Source organism: Globicephala melas, chromosome 18 (genome assembly GCF_963455315.2).
Source record: "Globicephala melas chromosome 18, mGloMel1.2, whole genome shotgun sequence".
NCBI classification, from domain to species: Eukaryota; Metazoa; Chordata; class Mammalia; order Artiodactyla; family Delphinidae; genus Globicephala; species Globicephala melas.
The window spans coordinates 44,969,454-44,984,341 of NC_083331.1; positions in this window are offsets into that span (position 1 = coordinate 44,969,454).

Sequence of the window (14,888 nt, forward strand, 5' to 3'; positions counted from 1 at the left end):
CACATTCTTTCATATAATGCAGGGATAAAATTGCTCCCCTATTTGTTTTATGACACTAGTATACCCTTGATACAAAATTAGAGGATACTATGTAAATTAATAAAATCCGTCATAAACATAAATACAAAAATCTAACTTAAATATTAGCAGACAGAATTATCAAACAAAATAACATGACATGACCAATTTTGGTTTATCTAGAAATATAACAGACTATCTAATTGAAAATCTATTAATGAAATCTGCTACATTACCAAATTAAAGAATTACCTCAGAATATACAGAAAATGTATTTGAAATAATTTAAAACATATTCATACCTCATTACAAACTATGAGTAAAAAGAATCTTCTTAATCTGACAGAAGGAGTTAACAAACAAATGCATACATTTCTTAGAGTAAAACAATGTAAGAGTTGTCTTTACAGTCAAGAAGAAAGAGCTTTATTCAACAATGCACTATAAATCCTAGATAACTCAACAAAATAAGGAAAATATATAAAATGTAAAATAATTGGAAAGGATGGAAGAAGATATCATTGTTCATAAATAATGGTTGTCTTCATGAAATAATCAAAGAAAATAGACAAATTAAGAAATTAATGAGAGTTCAACCAATGGATATAATAACAATATACAAAAATAAATTTAATACCTATGCACCAAGAATAAATTAGGAAACATACACTTTCTTGTGTTCTTATTAATTCAATGTAATTTTGGTACAGGAATTGACAGATTGGCAGAAGATAATAGAGCCACAGAAACCCCATTCACTTAGGCCTGATAGAAAGAAAAGAGTTAACAGCAGGTTAGAAAAGGATAGAAAGAAAAGGGCTGAGATTCATCATCAAACTCATGAGGCCGACGCTCCGAGAAAGGAAAGAAGGAAAGTGATCTTATCAAATTTCCTCATAAACGGTTTAATGAACAATCTTCTGGCAAACACAGGAAAGATATTAGCTCATGAGGGAGGAAATGTTATTTCTTAATCTGTCTAGGTGACTTATGGGCAATAAATTTGGAATCTATGGATTTAGAGGCCTTGGATCCCTAGGAAGTGTAACTTTTTGAGTATAAAATGGAGCTGTTCCATGACTGATACAGCTCATCTTTGTAAGTGACATGACTGCCAACCCCTTTGAGAGACCTCATAAATAATCATGGTCACAAGAACCATTTACATATCCGTTGCTTGTTTCACTTGAGTTACTGAATTATTGGTGGTTTTAGAATTATTTGTAAAGCTTAATCCTGGGTCAGATCTATGATTTAAGTAAGTCTGATTTGGTAATGATCGTTTTTGTGTTTACCCATAGGGACACCTGACAAATCAAAGACTTAGTGTTACAGATCAGTGGGAAAATAATGTACTAGTCAATTATCTTAGTTATCCATGTGAACTAAATAACTTAGGAATCTTGTTTCAAGCCATAGGCAAAAATAAATTCCATGTGGACTATAAGACCTAAATGTGAAACTAAGCTTTAAAAACTTTTGTACAAATAACAGGAGAATATCTTGATAACCTCAGGAGATAAAGAAATTCTTAAACAAGATATAAAATGTACAAACAATTAAAAAGATGGATAAACTTGATTGCTTTGAAATTAAAACTTCTTAGTGATAAAATCATACAAAAAAAATCAGAGACAGATATTCACAATGCATAAAATAAAAGATTGGTATCTGAATTTATGAAGAACTCCCATAAATAATTTAAATAAGGGCTTCCCTGGTGGCGCAGTGATTGAGAGTCTGCCTGCCAATGCAGGGGACACGGGTTCGTGACCCAGTCCGGGAAGATCCCACATGCTGCAGAGCAGCTGGGCCCATGAGCCATGGGCACTGAGCCTGCACGTCTGGAGCCTGTGCTCTGCAACGGGAGAGGCCACAACAGTGAGAGGCCCGCGTACTGCAAAAAAATATATATAATAATAATAATTTAAATAAGACAGACATCCTAATAGTAAAAATAAATAAAGTACATGATATGGTAATGAAAAGGTACAAAAAGCTCAGTCTTATAGTAATTGTGGAAATTCAAGTTAACCACAATAAATATACTATTTCAGATTCATCAGATTGGTAAATTTTTAAAAGTATGACAATATGTTGTTGATAAATCTGAAGAATGATAGAAAACTTTATGCACTGTTGGTTTGTAGTTGTAAATTGATTTAAAAACAACCTTGGAAAGTAATCTAGAAATAGCTAGTAAAGGTTAAAATTTATGTACTTTAGGGCTCAGCAATTATTAGGTATAAATACTAGAGAAACAATTGTATACAAAGAAACTTATATAAGAATGTTCTTTGGAGAATTGCATTTAATATCAAAATGTAGTAATACCCTAAATGTCTACAAACAGAATATAAATAGATTGACAAATTGTGACATATTTATATAATGAAAAGCAATATGGAAAATGGAAATGAATGACTAATGATATGTGTATCAACATAATTTAATCTGACAGCTTTTTTTTTGGCAAATTAAAGTTGCAGAAAGATATATACCATAAGTTACTATTATAGAAAAATGTGTATATTTGGGGGCTCAGAGACATGTGATAATAGTATAAAAATCTCCATAAAATTTATAAATGTCAATTTCAGAATCAAGATAATGTCTTGATGAGCTGTCTTGATGACCACGTCTGCATGAGCTATCCTTAGTGAGTTTTGTTGCTCAAGGTCAGCTGTGAGAGCTGTCTGAGAATTTGCCCTTCTTTGCACAGGAGGTAAGCTAAACATTCTACCAATCTACCTGAAGAAACATTACAAAAAATGGCTTTGAAATTCTGCATTTTTATGTGGATTAATCTCCATGTAAATATTGGATAGCACTCTAGTGAACTTTTAACAAGGAAAGGGGCAAGCAAACTTCAAAGTTGATCTTTCTCTCCCTCTCTCTGTTTCTTCCTCCTTCTTTTCTTTTCCCTTCTATTCTCCCCTCCTTTTCTTCCCCCAACTCTGTCTTTCTGTTTCTTGTGTTTTGTTTCCCACATAAATATACATATGTATTCACAGACACACACAATCCCATTCATGTACTACTGAGTATGCACTGTGTGCAAGGTATCCTGCAAAGGAACTCAGATAACTTATTTAGGATTATAGGCAAGAATATACTGATGATTTAAATGTAGACTTTGCCATCAGGAAGCTTAAAGTATACTAAAAATGATTTTAACGCACATAAATAATTTTAGTTAGAATATAATTCAGTTTAGAATGTTTCGTACTTAAGAATTACTAACCTTTACCCAATGCTTATTATTTGTCAGGCTCTGCTCCACTATTTTACTGTATATTATCTCATTTAGTCCTTACCTTAATTATGTAAGGTGGATAGATACTATTATTCTTTATAGTTTTCCATCTGAAGAAACTGGGACTCTGATACTTGAGTTGTTTGTCCAAGATTGTATCTCTTATTGATAGCATACTTAGAAGTTTACCCAAGCAGCCTGACTCCATAGCTTTTGGGTGCACTTTGCTAAAAGCCAGCTTCAAGGATCATGGGGTACTTTTGTAGGAGGAAATAACATTGAGTTCAGTTTCAAATGATGGATTATCCTACCATATATGAAATAGTCTTAAATATAAACACCTATATTACTACTAAAATATGAATATTGAATTAGTTTTAAGATATTTTGCAACTATTTGTTCTTACACATACTTATAATATAATCATACTGAAGTTGAATAGTATTTGGCCAAATGGCCAAAAAGTCCATTTGGGTTTTTTCTGTAACATGTTATAGAGGAACCTGAATGAACTTTTTGGCCAACCCATAAATACCACTATGAACTTATTTCCTTTTAAAAATATGGATTAAAAAACCTTGAAAGCAATGACTACCTTATAGTAATAAACATCATCAACACCAAGATTATTGTCTCTAAATACCAGGGAACCAGAACTCCTTGAGGAGTGGCCGATTTTAGTTCTGGGACTGGAAGAATACAAGACTTCTAAATATTGTTGCTCAAGAAAGCATGGAAAACATTCAAAAACCAATTGGTTATACAAAAAAATACAGAATTCAACATGAAGGGCTCACTCTAGCCAAAGATGAGACAATTAAAGCATTAAAAACTGGTGATTACAAGTGATGGAAACAATGATTAATAAAACCCAGGAGTTTATATATATGCTTTTTAAAAAAGACAGAAAGGAAACAAAAAAGGCAACAACAACTGAACATAACTTGGGAACAAACTCCTTATGCTAAGACACCAAGTAGAAAGAACAAAAACATCTATCTTATCTTTTCTGAGTGATCTGCATTTCAGAGTTACCTAATAGTTCTAGATGATAAAGGAAAATTCTCTTTAGAGAAGGAATGTTGAAGTAAACAAGTATCTATTTTGCAAACTTTAAAGAAATAATTAACACAGTCAATGAGCAAGAATAGTTACAACAAATAAATAAAAGGTTTATAGTAGAGAATTTTAGGCTGGGAGTATGAGGGGCAATTTTATGTGCCAATTTGGCTAGATCAGAGTGCTCAGACATTTGCTCCACCATTATTCTGGGTGTGTCTATGAAGATGTTTCCAGATGAGATTAACATTTGATTTTCTTTTTAACATCTTTATTGGAGTATAATTGCTTTACAAGTGTGTGTTAGTTTCTGCTTTATAACAAAGTGAATCAGCTACACATATATATCAGTAGATTTAGACTGAATAAAGTAGATTACCCTCACTAATGTGGATGAGCCTCAATTAAACAATTGAAAGTTTGAATAGAACAAAAAGCTGAACCTCCCACGAGTAAGAGGAACTCCTGCTTGACTGCCTTGGAGCTGGGACATCAGTTTTTCTTCCTGCTTTTGTACTCTATCTGAAACATCAGCTCTTCCAGGGTCTCAAGCCTTCCAGCACTTATACTGGGACTACATCATTGGTTCACCTGGCTCTCCAGTTTGTGAACTGCAAATATTAGGACTCATCAACCTCTATAACTGTGGGAACCAATTTCTTATAATAAATAAATAAATCTCTCTTTGTATAGAAAACCACAAATTGGCTCTGGAATTGGCTCTCTAACCTGATAAAATTTAAATATGCTAATGACTTTCAGTTGTAAAGAGAGCACTGATAGTCCATAGTGTGATCTGGTAATAGAATGTGACAAAATATCACCACTGTATACTACTAATCAAACATTTATAAGAAGGAAAGATCTGGGTGACCATGTATATGATACTCTCAAACATTTTTGGCAAAATAATGAATATAATAAGATTGGCTGGTTGCTCCTAAAATCACTGGTGACTCAAATTCTTAGCTCAAGTACTGCATAAATGACTGGAATGCTATTATGTGCCCTAAAGGAGACCTCCTTGGATTTTGGAGGCAGCATACTCCTTGTTTGGTTGTGTTATTCTTGCTCATTTAACAAATCACCCAAAATAGATGCTAGTTTTGAGTTAGGTCCAGAAGAAGAGAGAGCTCTGAAACAGTTCCAGGCTATTGTGCAAACTGCCCTGATACTTGAGCCATAAGATTCAGCAGATACAATGGTGCTTAAAGTGTCAGTGGCAGATTTGGAGCTTCTGGCAGTACCCTTCAGGAGGTCCTTAAAATTTTGGAAAAGAGTCCTGTCATTTTTTCTGCAGATAGCTACTTTCTTTTTGAGAAATATCTTTTGGCTTACCACTGGGCCTTAGTGGAATGCTTACTCATGAGCCAGCAAGTTACCATATGAAGTGAGCTACCCATAAGGAACTAGGTGTTATATGACTCACCAAGCCATAAAGTTGGGTGTACATAGTAGCAGTCAATCATCAAATAATGAGGTATAAATGAAATCTGGCCCAAGCAGTCCCTAAAGGCACAAGTAAATTACATGAAGTGGCCCAAATGCCCATGGTCCCCACTCCTGCTAAACTACCTTCTCTCTCCTAGCCTGTGCCTATGGCCTCATAAGGAGTTCCCCACAATCAACTGATAGAGAAAGAAAAGACCTGAAGGACTTTAATAATAAGGTGGAAAGATGACCCATTATGTAGATACCAGTCAGCACCCTTCCCCAGTGACCCTTGTCATCACCAAATAGTCCTATGAACAAAGTGGCCATAATGTCAGGGATGGAGGTTATGCATGGATTCAGCAACATGACTTCCACTCCCCAAGGCTGACTTAACTACAACTACTACTGAGTGCCTAATCTGCCAACATTATAGCTCAGCACTGAGTCTCTGATAGGGCACTACTTACCTGGGTGATTAGCCAGCAACTTGGTGACCAGTCGATTACACTGGACTGCTTCCATCATGGAGAGAGCAGTAATCTTGAAGCCATGCAGGACCCTGTGGGGCCCTTCCAAATAAAAAGGCCTTTCATGTGTCCCCTATTTCTTGTTTGTAGGAAAAAGGTTTTAGCCTTCTAGATCTTTTCTGAGTTTCAAAGGGCAGATTCAGTTAGTAATTAGAGGTATGAGGAAATGCAGAAAAAAATGAGTGCAGCAGTGGGGCCTGGTCCTGATTTCTCTTCAGGGGATGTATATAACAATTTGATACTTATCTCTGAGTTCTTTTACAGGAACAAAGGCCCCTACCCAGGTGGAGGATAGTATCTTCAGGCTGAGCACAAGCACGTGAACCCCAGGCTGGATGGAACCAGAAGGCTGATGACTGAGTTTCTTGAAACACCACCCAGTTACCTCTCCACCAACCAACTGGAGAAGGGTTACACACCCTGAAACCCACCCCTCCCCCCAGTTTTGTCGATAAAAGCTTTTTCTCTGAAACCCATCAGGAAGTTTGCGTTTTTTGAGCATTAGCTGCCCCAGACTCCTTGTCTGGCACCTTACGATAAAAACTGTACTTTTCCTTCACCAAAACTTGGTGGCGGTATATTGGCTTTACTGCATGTGCGCAAGCAGACCCAAGTTTGGTTCGGTAACGGTTTGTTCTAACTGGAATAGACAGTTACTATGGTTATGAATTTTCCTCCCCTAACTGCACTGCTTCTGCACAAACTATCACTGTGGACTTAAAGAACGTCTTATCCATCAGCATGGTATTCCACATAGCGTTTCTTCTGATCAAGTAATTCACTTCATAGTGAATTAACATGGCAATCGGCCCATGCACATGGAATTCACTGGTCTTATTGTTACTTACCCTCCAGAGTCAGTCCTCAACAAGAGTCCTCCTGCACAAATAGAAGGAGACCAAGTTCGGTTCAGAAGCAAAGGAAACCTTTATTCTTGCATCAAAGAATGGAGAGGCAGAGGAGCTCAAGCTCCTTTCACAGGCCTCTCTTTAACAGCTGCTCTCTTTCACAGGCCTTGGACGGGGCTGCTTTTTAGGGTTCTCCTCAGCGGGGAGGGCTGGAGCTCTCGTGGGCCAGGCCCAGGTGCGGCTGCGCCGCTCACGCTCCAGATCGCAGTCCCGGTGCAGCGTCTCTGCACAAGGCCCACCACCGTCATCTTGAATTGAGTATGGCACACTGCTGGCTCTTCTGTACACAGTCATGAATTGAGTTGTAGGTGCAGCCATTCCACACTTAGGAACTCAGGTCTGAAGTGCCAGGTGCAAAGCCTCTTCACATGGTACCCTATGAGCAAGTGAGACTAGACTACGCACAAAGGAAAAAATGGTTAGACTTTATTACCCAGAATCTATTTTTACTCCGTGGAAATTGTTAATGAGTTTTGCTGGTGACTTTATCATGTTCCCCATCATGAGGCAGCTGGCTTGATAGAATAGCAGAATGGCTTTTGGGAGACTCAGTTAGACTGACAGCTAGGTGGCACTACTTTGCAGAATGAGGGCAAGGTTCTCCAGAAGGCTGTATGTGCTCTGAATCAGTGTCCAATATACGGTGTTGTTTCTCCTACAGCCAGGGCTCATGGGACCAGGAATCAGGGGGTACAAGTGGGAGTGGCACCACCTACTATTACCCCTAGTGACTCACTGGCAAATTTTTAATAGATTTTACTTTTTAGAAAACTTTCAGATTTATACCATGATTGAGTAGAAGATACAGGGGTTTCCCATATCCCCTCTTTTCCCACACATGCATAACTGCCCTTATTATTAACATCCCACATCAGAGTGGTATATTTATTACTGATGAACCTACAGTGATACATCATCACTCAAAGTCCATAGTTTACATCAGGATTCACTCTTCATGTTGTATATTCTATGAGTTTGACCCAATATTTAATAAGTATATGCCATTATATTATCATAGTAGTTTCACTGCCCTAAACATCTGTTTTTTGCCTATTCATCCCTACCCTTCCCCTAATCCCTGGCAACTGCTATTCTTTTTATTGTCTTCATAATTTTGCCTTTCACAGAATGTCATATAATTGGAGTCATACAGTGTATAGTCTTTTGAGATTAGTGTCTTTTCTCTTAGTAATAGGCATTTAAGTTTCCTCTATGTCTTTTCATGGCTTGTTAGTTCATTTCTTTATGGTGTTAAATAATATTCTATTGTCAGGATGTATCATAGTTTATTTATTGATTCACCTACTGAAGGACATTTTGGTTGCTTCCAAGTTTTGGCAATTATGAATAAAGCTGCTATAATCCTCCATGTGCAGGTTTTATGTGAACATAAATTTTCAACTCTTTTGGGCAATATCAAGGAGCATAACTGTCGTATCATATGGTAAGAATATATTTAGTTTTATAAGAACTGCCAAATTGTCTTCCAAAGTGGCTGTACCACTTTGCATTCTTGCCATCAATGAATGAGAGTTTCTGTTATTCTATGTCCTCACCATCATTTAAGTGTCATCAGTGTTCCAGATTTCCTCATTCTAATAGGTATATAACAGTATCTCATTGTTGTTTTAATTCGCATTTCTGATGACAAATGATGTGGAGCATCATTTCATATGTTTGTCATCTATATATACTGTTTGTTGAGATGTTTGTTAAAGTCTTTAGCCAATTTTTAATTGCTTGTTTACTTTTTTATTGTTGTTTTAAGAGTTCTTATGTATATATTGTATATCAGTTATTTATCAGATATATATTTGTAAATATTTTCTCTAAAATTGTGACATATTTTTATTCTCTTGCCAGTGTCTTTCACAGCACATAAACTTTTAATTCTAATGAGATCTAGCTTATCAATTCTTTCTTTCTTTGATTATATCTTTGGCATTGTACCTAAAAAGTCATCATTAAATCCAAGGCCATCTAGATTTTCTCTCATTTAATCTTCTAGGAGTTTTATAGTTTTTCATTTTACATTTAGATTTGTGATCCATTTTGAATTAGGTTTTGTGAAAGGTATAAGGAATGTATCTAGATTAATTTGATTACATGTGGATGTCCAGTTACTCCAGCACCATTTTTTGAAGATACTGTCCTTGTTCCATCGTATTGCCTTTGCTCCTTTGTCAGAGATCAGTTAACTATGTTTATGTGGGTCTATTTCTGGGCTCTTTATTATGTTCCATTGATCTATTTCTCAGTAACCACAAAATAACTTACTGGGATTTTGACTGAGATTGCACTGAATCTATAGATAAAGTTGGAAAGAACTGACATCTTGACATTATTGAGTCTTCCTGTCCATGAACATGAAATATCTCTCCAATTATTTAGTTCTTCTTTGCTTTCTTTCATCAGAGTTTTGTAGTTTTCCTTTTGTAGATTTTGTACATATTATGTTAGATTTATACTTAAGTATTTCTTTTTGGGGGGTTACATTAGCTAATGTAAATGGCATTATGGTTTTAGTTGTACTTGTTCATTGCTGGTTTATAGGAAAGTGATTGACTTTTGTAACATTAACCTTGTGTCCTGCTCTAAGCATTTCTTTGTTCCAAGAGATGTTGTTGATGCTTTTGAATGTTTTACGTAGACACTCCTTCATCTGCAAACAACGACAGTATTATCTCTTCATTCTCAATCAGTACACCCTTTGATTAATTATCACTAAAAGTGAGATAATCAGATACTATGTACTTTCTGATGTGAGGCAACATGTAGCACACACCTTAGGTTGTTCTTGCAGAAAAAAAGCAAGTTAAATCTGAAGCAACACCAAGCCTCTGGATTTAATTTTTCATTTTATTAAATTTGGAAGATAGAGAAACAAGGTAAATATACCACAATGTACCATAGTCACAAATGCAGAATGTGGGACATTCCATAGAAAAACTAACGCGGTTTCTGCCTAAAGTCAGTGGCATGAAAAAAGAAGAGAGAGAAACTGCTCTAGATTAAAAAGTACCTGGCTCATTAGGGCCTAGGGGGATCCAGGAGGCAAGTCTCACTAAAGTAGTGTCACCAAAGGTGATAGTGGTATGGAAGAGGCACCCTGAAAATGATTTCAAAGTTATACCAACTTGATTCCTTCCAGTTTTAAAATTTCAAACTTAATGTCACCTAAATATTACCTTATAGGCAACAGCTTGGAGGAAGAAATTGAAAGTTTTTCAATGACAAGTTAAGATGTTTAAATTTAAACAGTGTTATATTTATGAGATATTTAATTTCATTATTTCATTTGACAACAAGCATTCTTTAGTGAAGTGATATTGCCACCTAGGAGAGGAAAGTGGTTCTTGGGAGAAGAAAGATATTATAATAATCTGTGGCCCTCCAAAGGGTTACAGTACATGAATAGATATATAGTATATCTGTGATATTAAACTTCTTGATGGTGAGAATGATTAGGAAAAAAATAAGGAAAACTTCTCCTTAGGGTGCAACAATGAAAACAAGTTTGAAAAAAAAAACACTGCTCTAAAAAAATGTAAATTTATAATAACAAACTACATTTTATAAATTTTCTATCATATATTAATAAAACCTCTGTCTGTTTAAAAATTTTAGGCGTGATCTAAGAACAAATTTCTTTGGATTCATTCTCTTTTCATACCCCATGATCTATTTGTCTTCCTACCCCAAAACTTCTTGCTCTGAACCCCTGACTTTCAAATGCCAATTTGTTATGGCACATGAGGTCGCTTTCAGTTCTAACTGATATATTTCTGCTATGAACTGAATGCTTTTGCTGCCTCCCACCTGCCCACTTCATAAAATGAAGTCCTAATCCCCAGTACGGTGGTATTTGGACTTGGGGCCTTTGGAAGGCAATTACATTTAGATTAGGTCATGAGAATGAGACCATTGTGATAAAATTAATTCTCTTGTAAAAAGAAGAAGAGACCTGAGAACTCTTTCTAGGCCACTGAACAATATTGCCAGAAGACAGACATCTGCAAATCAGGAAGAGAGCCCTCACCAGGCAAAGAATTGCTGGCACCTTGATGTTATATTTTGAGCCTCCAGAACTGTGAGAAATAAGTGCAAATGGTACAAATGAAACTATTTACAGAACAGAAGTTGAGTCACAAATATAGAAAACAAACATGTAGAAGGAAACTGAGACTGGGATTAACATATACACACTATTATATATAGAATAGATAACTAATAAGAACCTACTGAATAGCACAGGGAACTCTATTCAATACTCTGTAATGACCTACATGGGAATAGAATCTAAAAAAGAATGGATATATGTGTATGTATAACTGACTCACTTTTGTGTACAGAAGAAACTAATACAACATTGTAAATCAACTATACTGCAATAAAACAATTAACCTAAATTATTTTTTAAAAAAGTAAAAGCAGCCTAGAGTGTAAATAAATAAATAAATAAATACTTGTTTAATCCACTGAGTCTATTACATTTTGTTATAGCAGCCTGAACTGAGGCAGTTTCTAATCGAGGTCTGACTGTCACCACATTAGTTAAGCTAAACTTTCTTTGAAGTCAGAAATTGAGTTTAGAATTCAAATTTGAAGAAAATGTTTACCTTTACTGATTGAGAAGGAAAAGTTTAAAAAATATATGGTTTTTACAAAACTGTTGAGGGAGAGCAAAAATAAAACTGTGAAGATGACATGGAAAAGGCTTTTTTGGAATGTGATCAAACTGAAGGAAAGCAAAGGAGAAAGAGATATTAGGTTGATTAACTGAGGGAACGCCAGATAAGGTTTAGTACTATTTTGTTCCAAAGTATTCAACTTCTCTTCACCATAGTCAAAACTTAGTAAAGACTTTTTTTTACCAGGTTTTGGAGTTCGGTCATATTTAATGTAAATAGTGCTTTCAGAAAGGACTATTCGAGCATGAAAACACTGAACAGTACTAACCTCTCTTAAAGTTTACAGGTGAGTAGAAGGGATAAGAGAGTAGAAAATGCTCTGACAAATGATGGAAGAACTATGATAGGAACACCAAGAGCTAGAGGAACACAGAGGAGAAGAGATTCTTTCCATAAGGGACTAACAGGAAGACATAGAGGGTAATGGTAAAAATCTAAGCTCAGCTTCTAAATATGGATAGCCTGACTTTGGAAAACAAGAAATAACAAAATTGAAAGGCTGAAAAGAAGGAACTCTAGTAATAATGGTGCATTTAAAGAAGGTTTAGCAGTAGTAAAACCTGTAAATTGTGGAAAAGGAGGCTGAAAAGCTAAGGCAAGGCTTATTTTAGAAGCCTCCATAGTCATGTTGATAATTTGACACTTACTGTCTTGTCAAAGGGGAATTACTTTTTTGTTTGTGTACATACCTTTCCTTCTCCATGTTCCTCTTCTTCCTTTAACAACTGAGCCCCTGTTGTGTGGCTACCCAAAATAAAAACTACGTTTCCTAGCCTCCCTTGTAGCTGGATGCCATCATATGACTACATTACTTCCAATGATAGAAAGGCAAAGGTTTTGTGTGCAAATTCCAAGAAGTGTTCTCAAAGAAAGAGCTATGTCCTTCTTTGTCCTTTCCTCTCCTTGTTGCCTGTACGTGGATCAGAAATCTGGATCTGGACTATCCACCTTTTTCCATGAGACAAAGGCTATACTATAAGAACAAAATAGTGAATTGGAAGTAGTCTGGATCCCTGAGAACTTCATGAAACAGAGCTCTGAACTGTTTTAGCCACTGTTGTGTTGTTTTGGGTCACTTGCAGATAAAAGTAATTCAGAGACAAATTGTTTTTCGTTTGCCTCTTTTTTTGTTTGTTAAACCAGAGAATGACATAGTCAAGAGTTTGTGTGCATAGACCAGACTGGACTAAAAAAGATCCTTTTGAAAAACACACAAGTAAGTCTCTAAAACAAGACCGGTGACAATAAGGTTCATGCCTGAGGGACGGGATGAATATATATATGGTTTTGAGTCTAGGTGACTAGAATAGTACTGGAGCCTAAAAGTTTGGGAAAATAATGAGGGGTGTGTGTGTGTGTGTGTGTGTGTGTGTGTGTGTATGACCTGATTATGATGGCTATTAGAATTGCAACAATTTTATTTGTTATAATTCACCCATTTCCTTGGTGAAAGAAACTGGGTCATTAAAATGGTTGAATCACAATAGCACCAAACCTGTACTTTAGGAATATTTACCCAAATTCACACATCTAGTAGGTAGAATAGCAGGAATATTTGAGTTCTTGGTGTCTGTGGTCATTACCTAAGTAATTGTGGAGTATAACAGAGAATTTTCTTTTTTAAATGATAAAACTGACACAGGTATCAAAGCAGCCTTAATAGAAGGCTTCTTTTAAACCAGCATTGCTCAACCTTGGCATCTGGGCCAGATGCTGTTTGTTGTGGGGACTTTCCTGCACACTGTAGGATGTTTAGCATCATCCTGGCCCCTACCCAATAGATGCCTAACATTCTTCCTCTCCCCTCCCCACAGTTGTGGCAACCAAAAATATCTCCAGACAGTGCCAAATCGGCTTTCAGGGGCAAAACTGTCCCCTGTCCAAACCCACTGGTTACAAGGTATGGAAGAAAGAATGTGTCTTTTACTTAGTTTGATTCTTTTTTTTTTTACTTCAGTCTTACTTTTGCTCTTGATCCTATAACTTAATGTGTGAACTCAAACAAGATACCCATTTGTAAATTAGAAATAACAATCCACTACTTCATCTCTACCTGCATTATCTCTAACAATGATAGGGATAAAAAGATAATGTACACAAAGCCTGCAGTGTGCCCTTAACAAAGAGTAACCATCATCATTGATTATATTTCCCAAAAAAAGGAGAAAATACACCAAAATAGATTTTTTGCCTTCCTCATTTGTGCTGAAACTTTTGAGGTATTTAGTTACCTATTTCTAAGGCCTTCTTTTGAGTGTCCAGTTCTCCACTCTCTGGTTTTAGATTGTGACCTCCTACCAAAAAGAAGTACGATTATTGAAAATCTTTTGCACACAGTCTATACAGCATCATATGCTCATGGGCCTCTTCATAACATCAGCTACACTGACAGCAGTGGTGTTGGTCTGCTTTTCACCTCTTTGCTGTAACATCCACCACTATGCATGATACATTGTTCATTTTTATAACTTTTTTTGTTCTAAAATAGAATTCTAGGGCTTCCTGGTGGCGCAGTAGTTGAGAGTCCACCTGCCAATGCAGGGGACACAGGTACGTGCCCCGGTCGGGGAAGATCCCACATGCCACGGAGCGGCTGAGCCCGTGAGCCATGGCCGCTGAGCCTGCGCATCCGGACCCTGTGCTCCGCAATGGGAGAGGACACAACAGTGAGAGGCCCGTGTACCACAATAAAAAATAAATAAATAAATAAAATAGAATTCTATAGATTCAAAGCTAAGTAAGATTGTTGAGTCTCATGCAAAAGGTGTGATCAAAGACCCAATTGTGTCTTCCCTTGGGTCTAACTTGGAGTCAGGACTAGGAATTACAATGTTATATGTTTATGAATTACTTGACATCCTCTGCTCAGAGTAATTACTGTTTTCTTTACTTATAGCTAAAGTTGATATAGGGAACAAACCAGACAAAAGTCACACTGAGGAATCTGGATTTCTCTAGAGAATTTTGAGAATCTGCTTGGCCATGTTCCAAAGA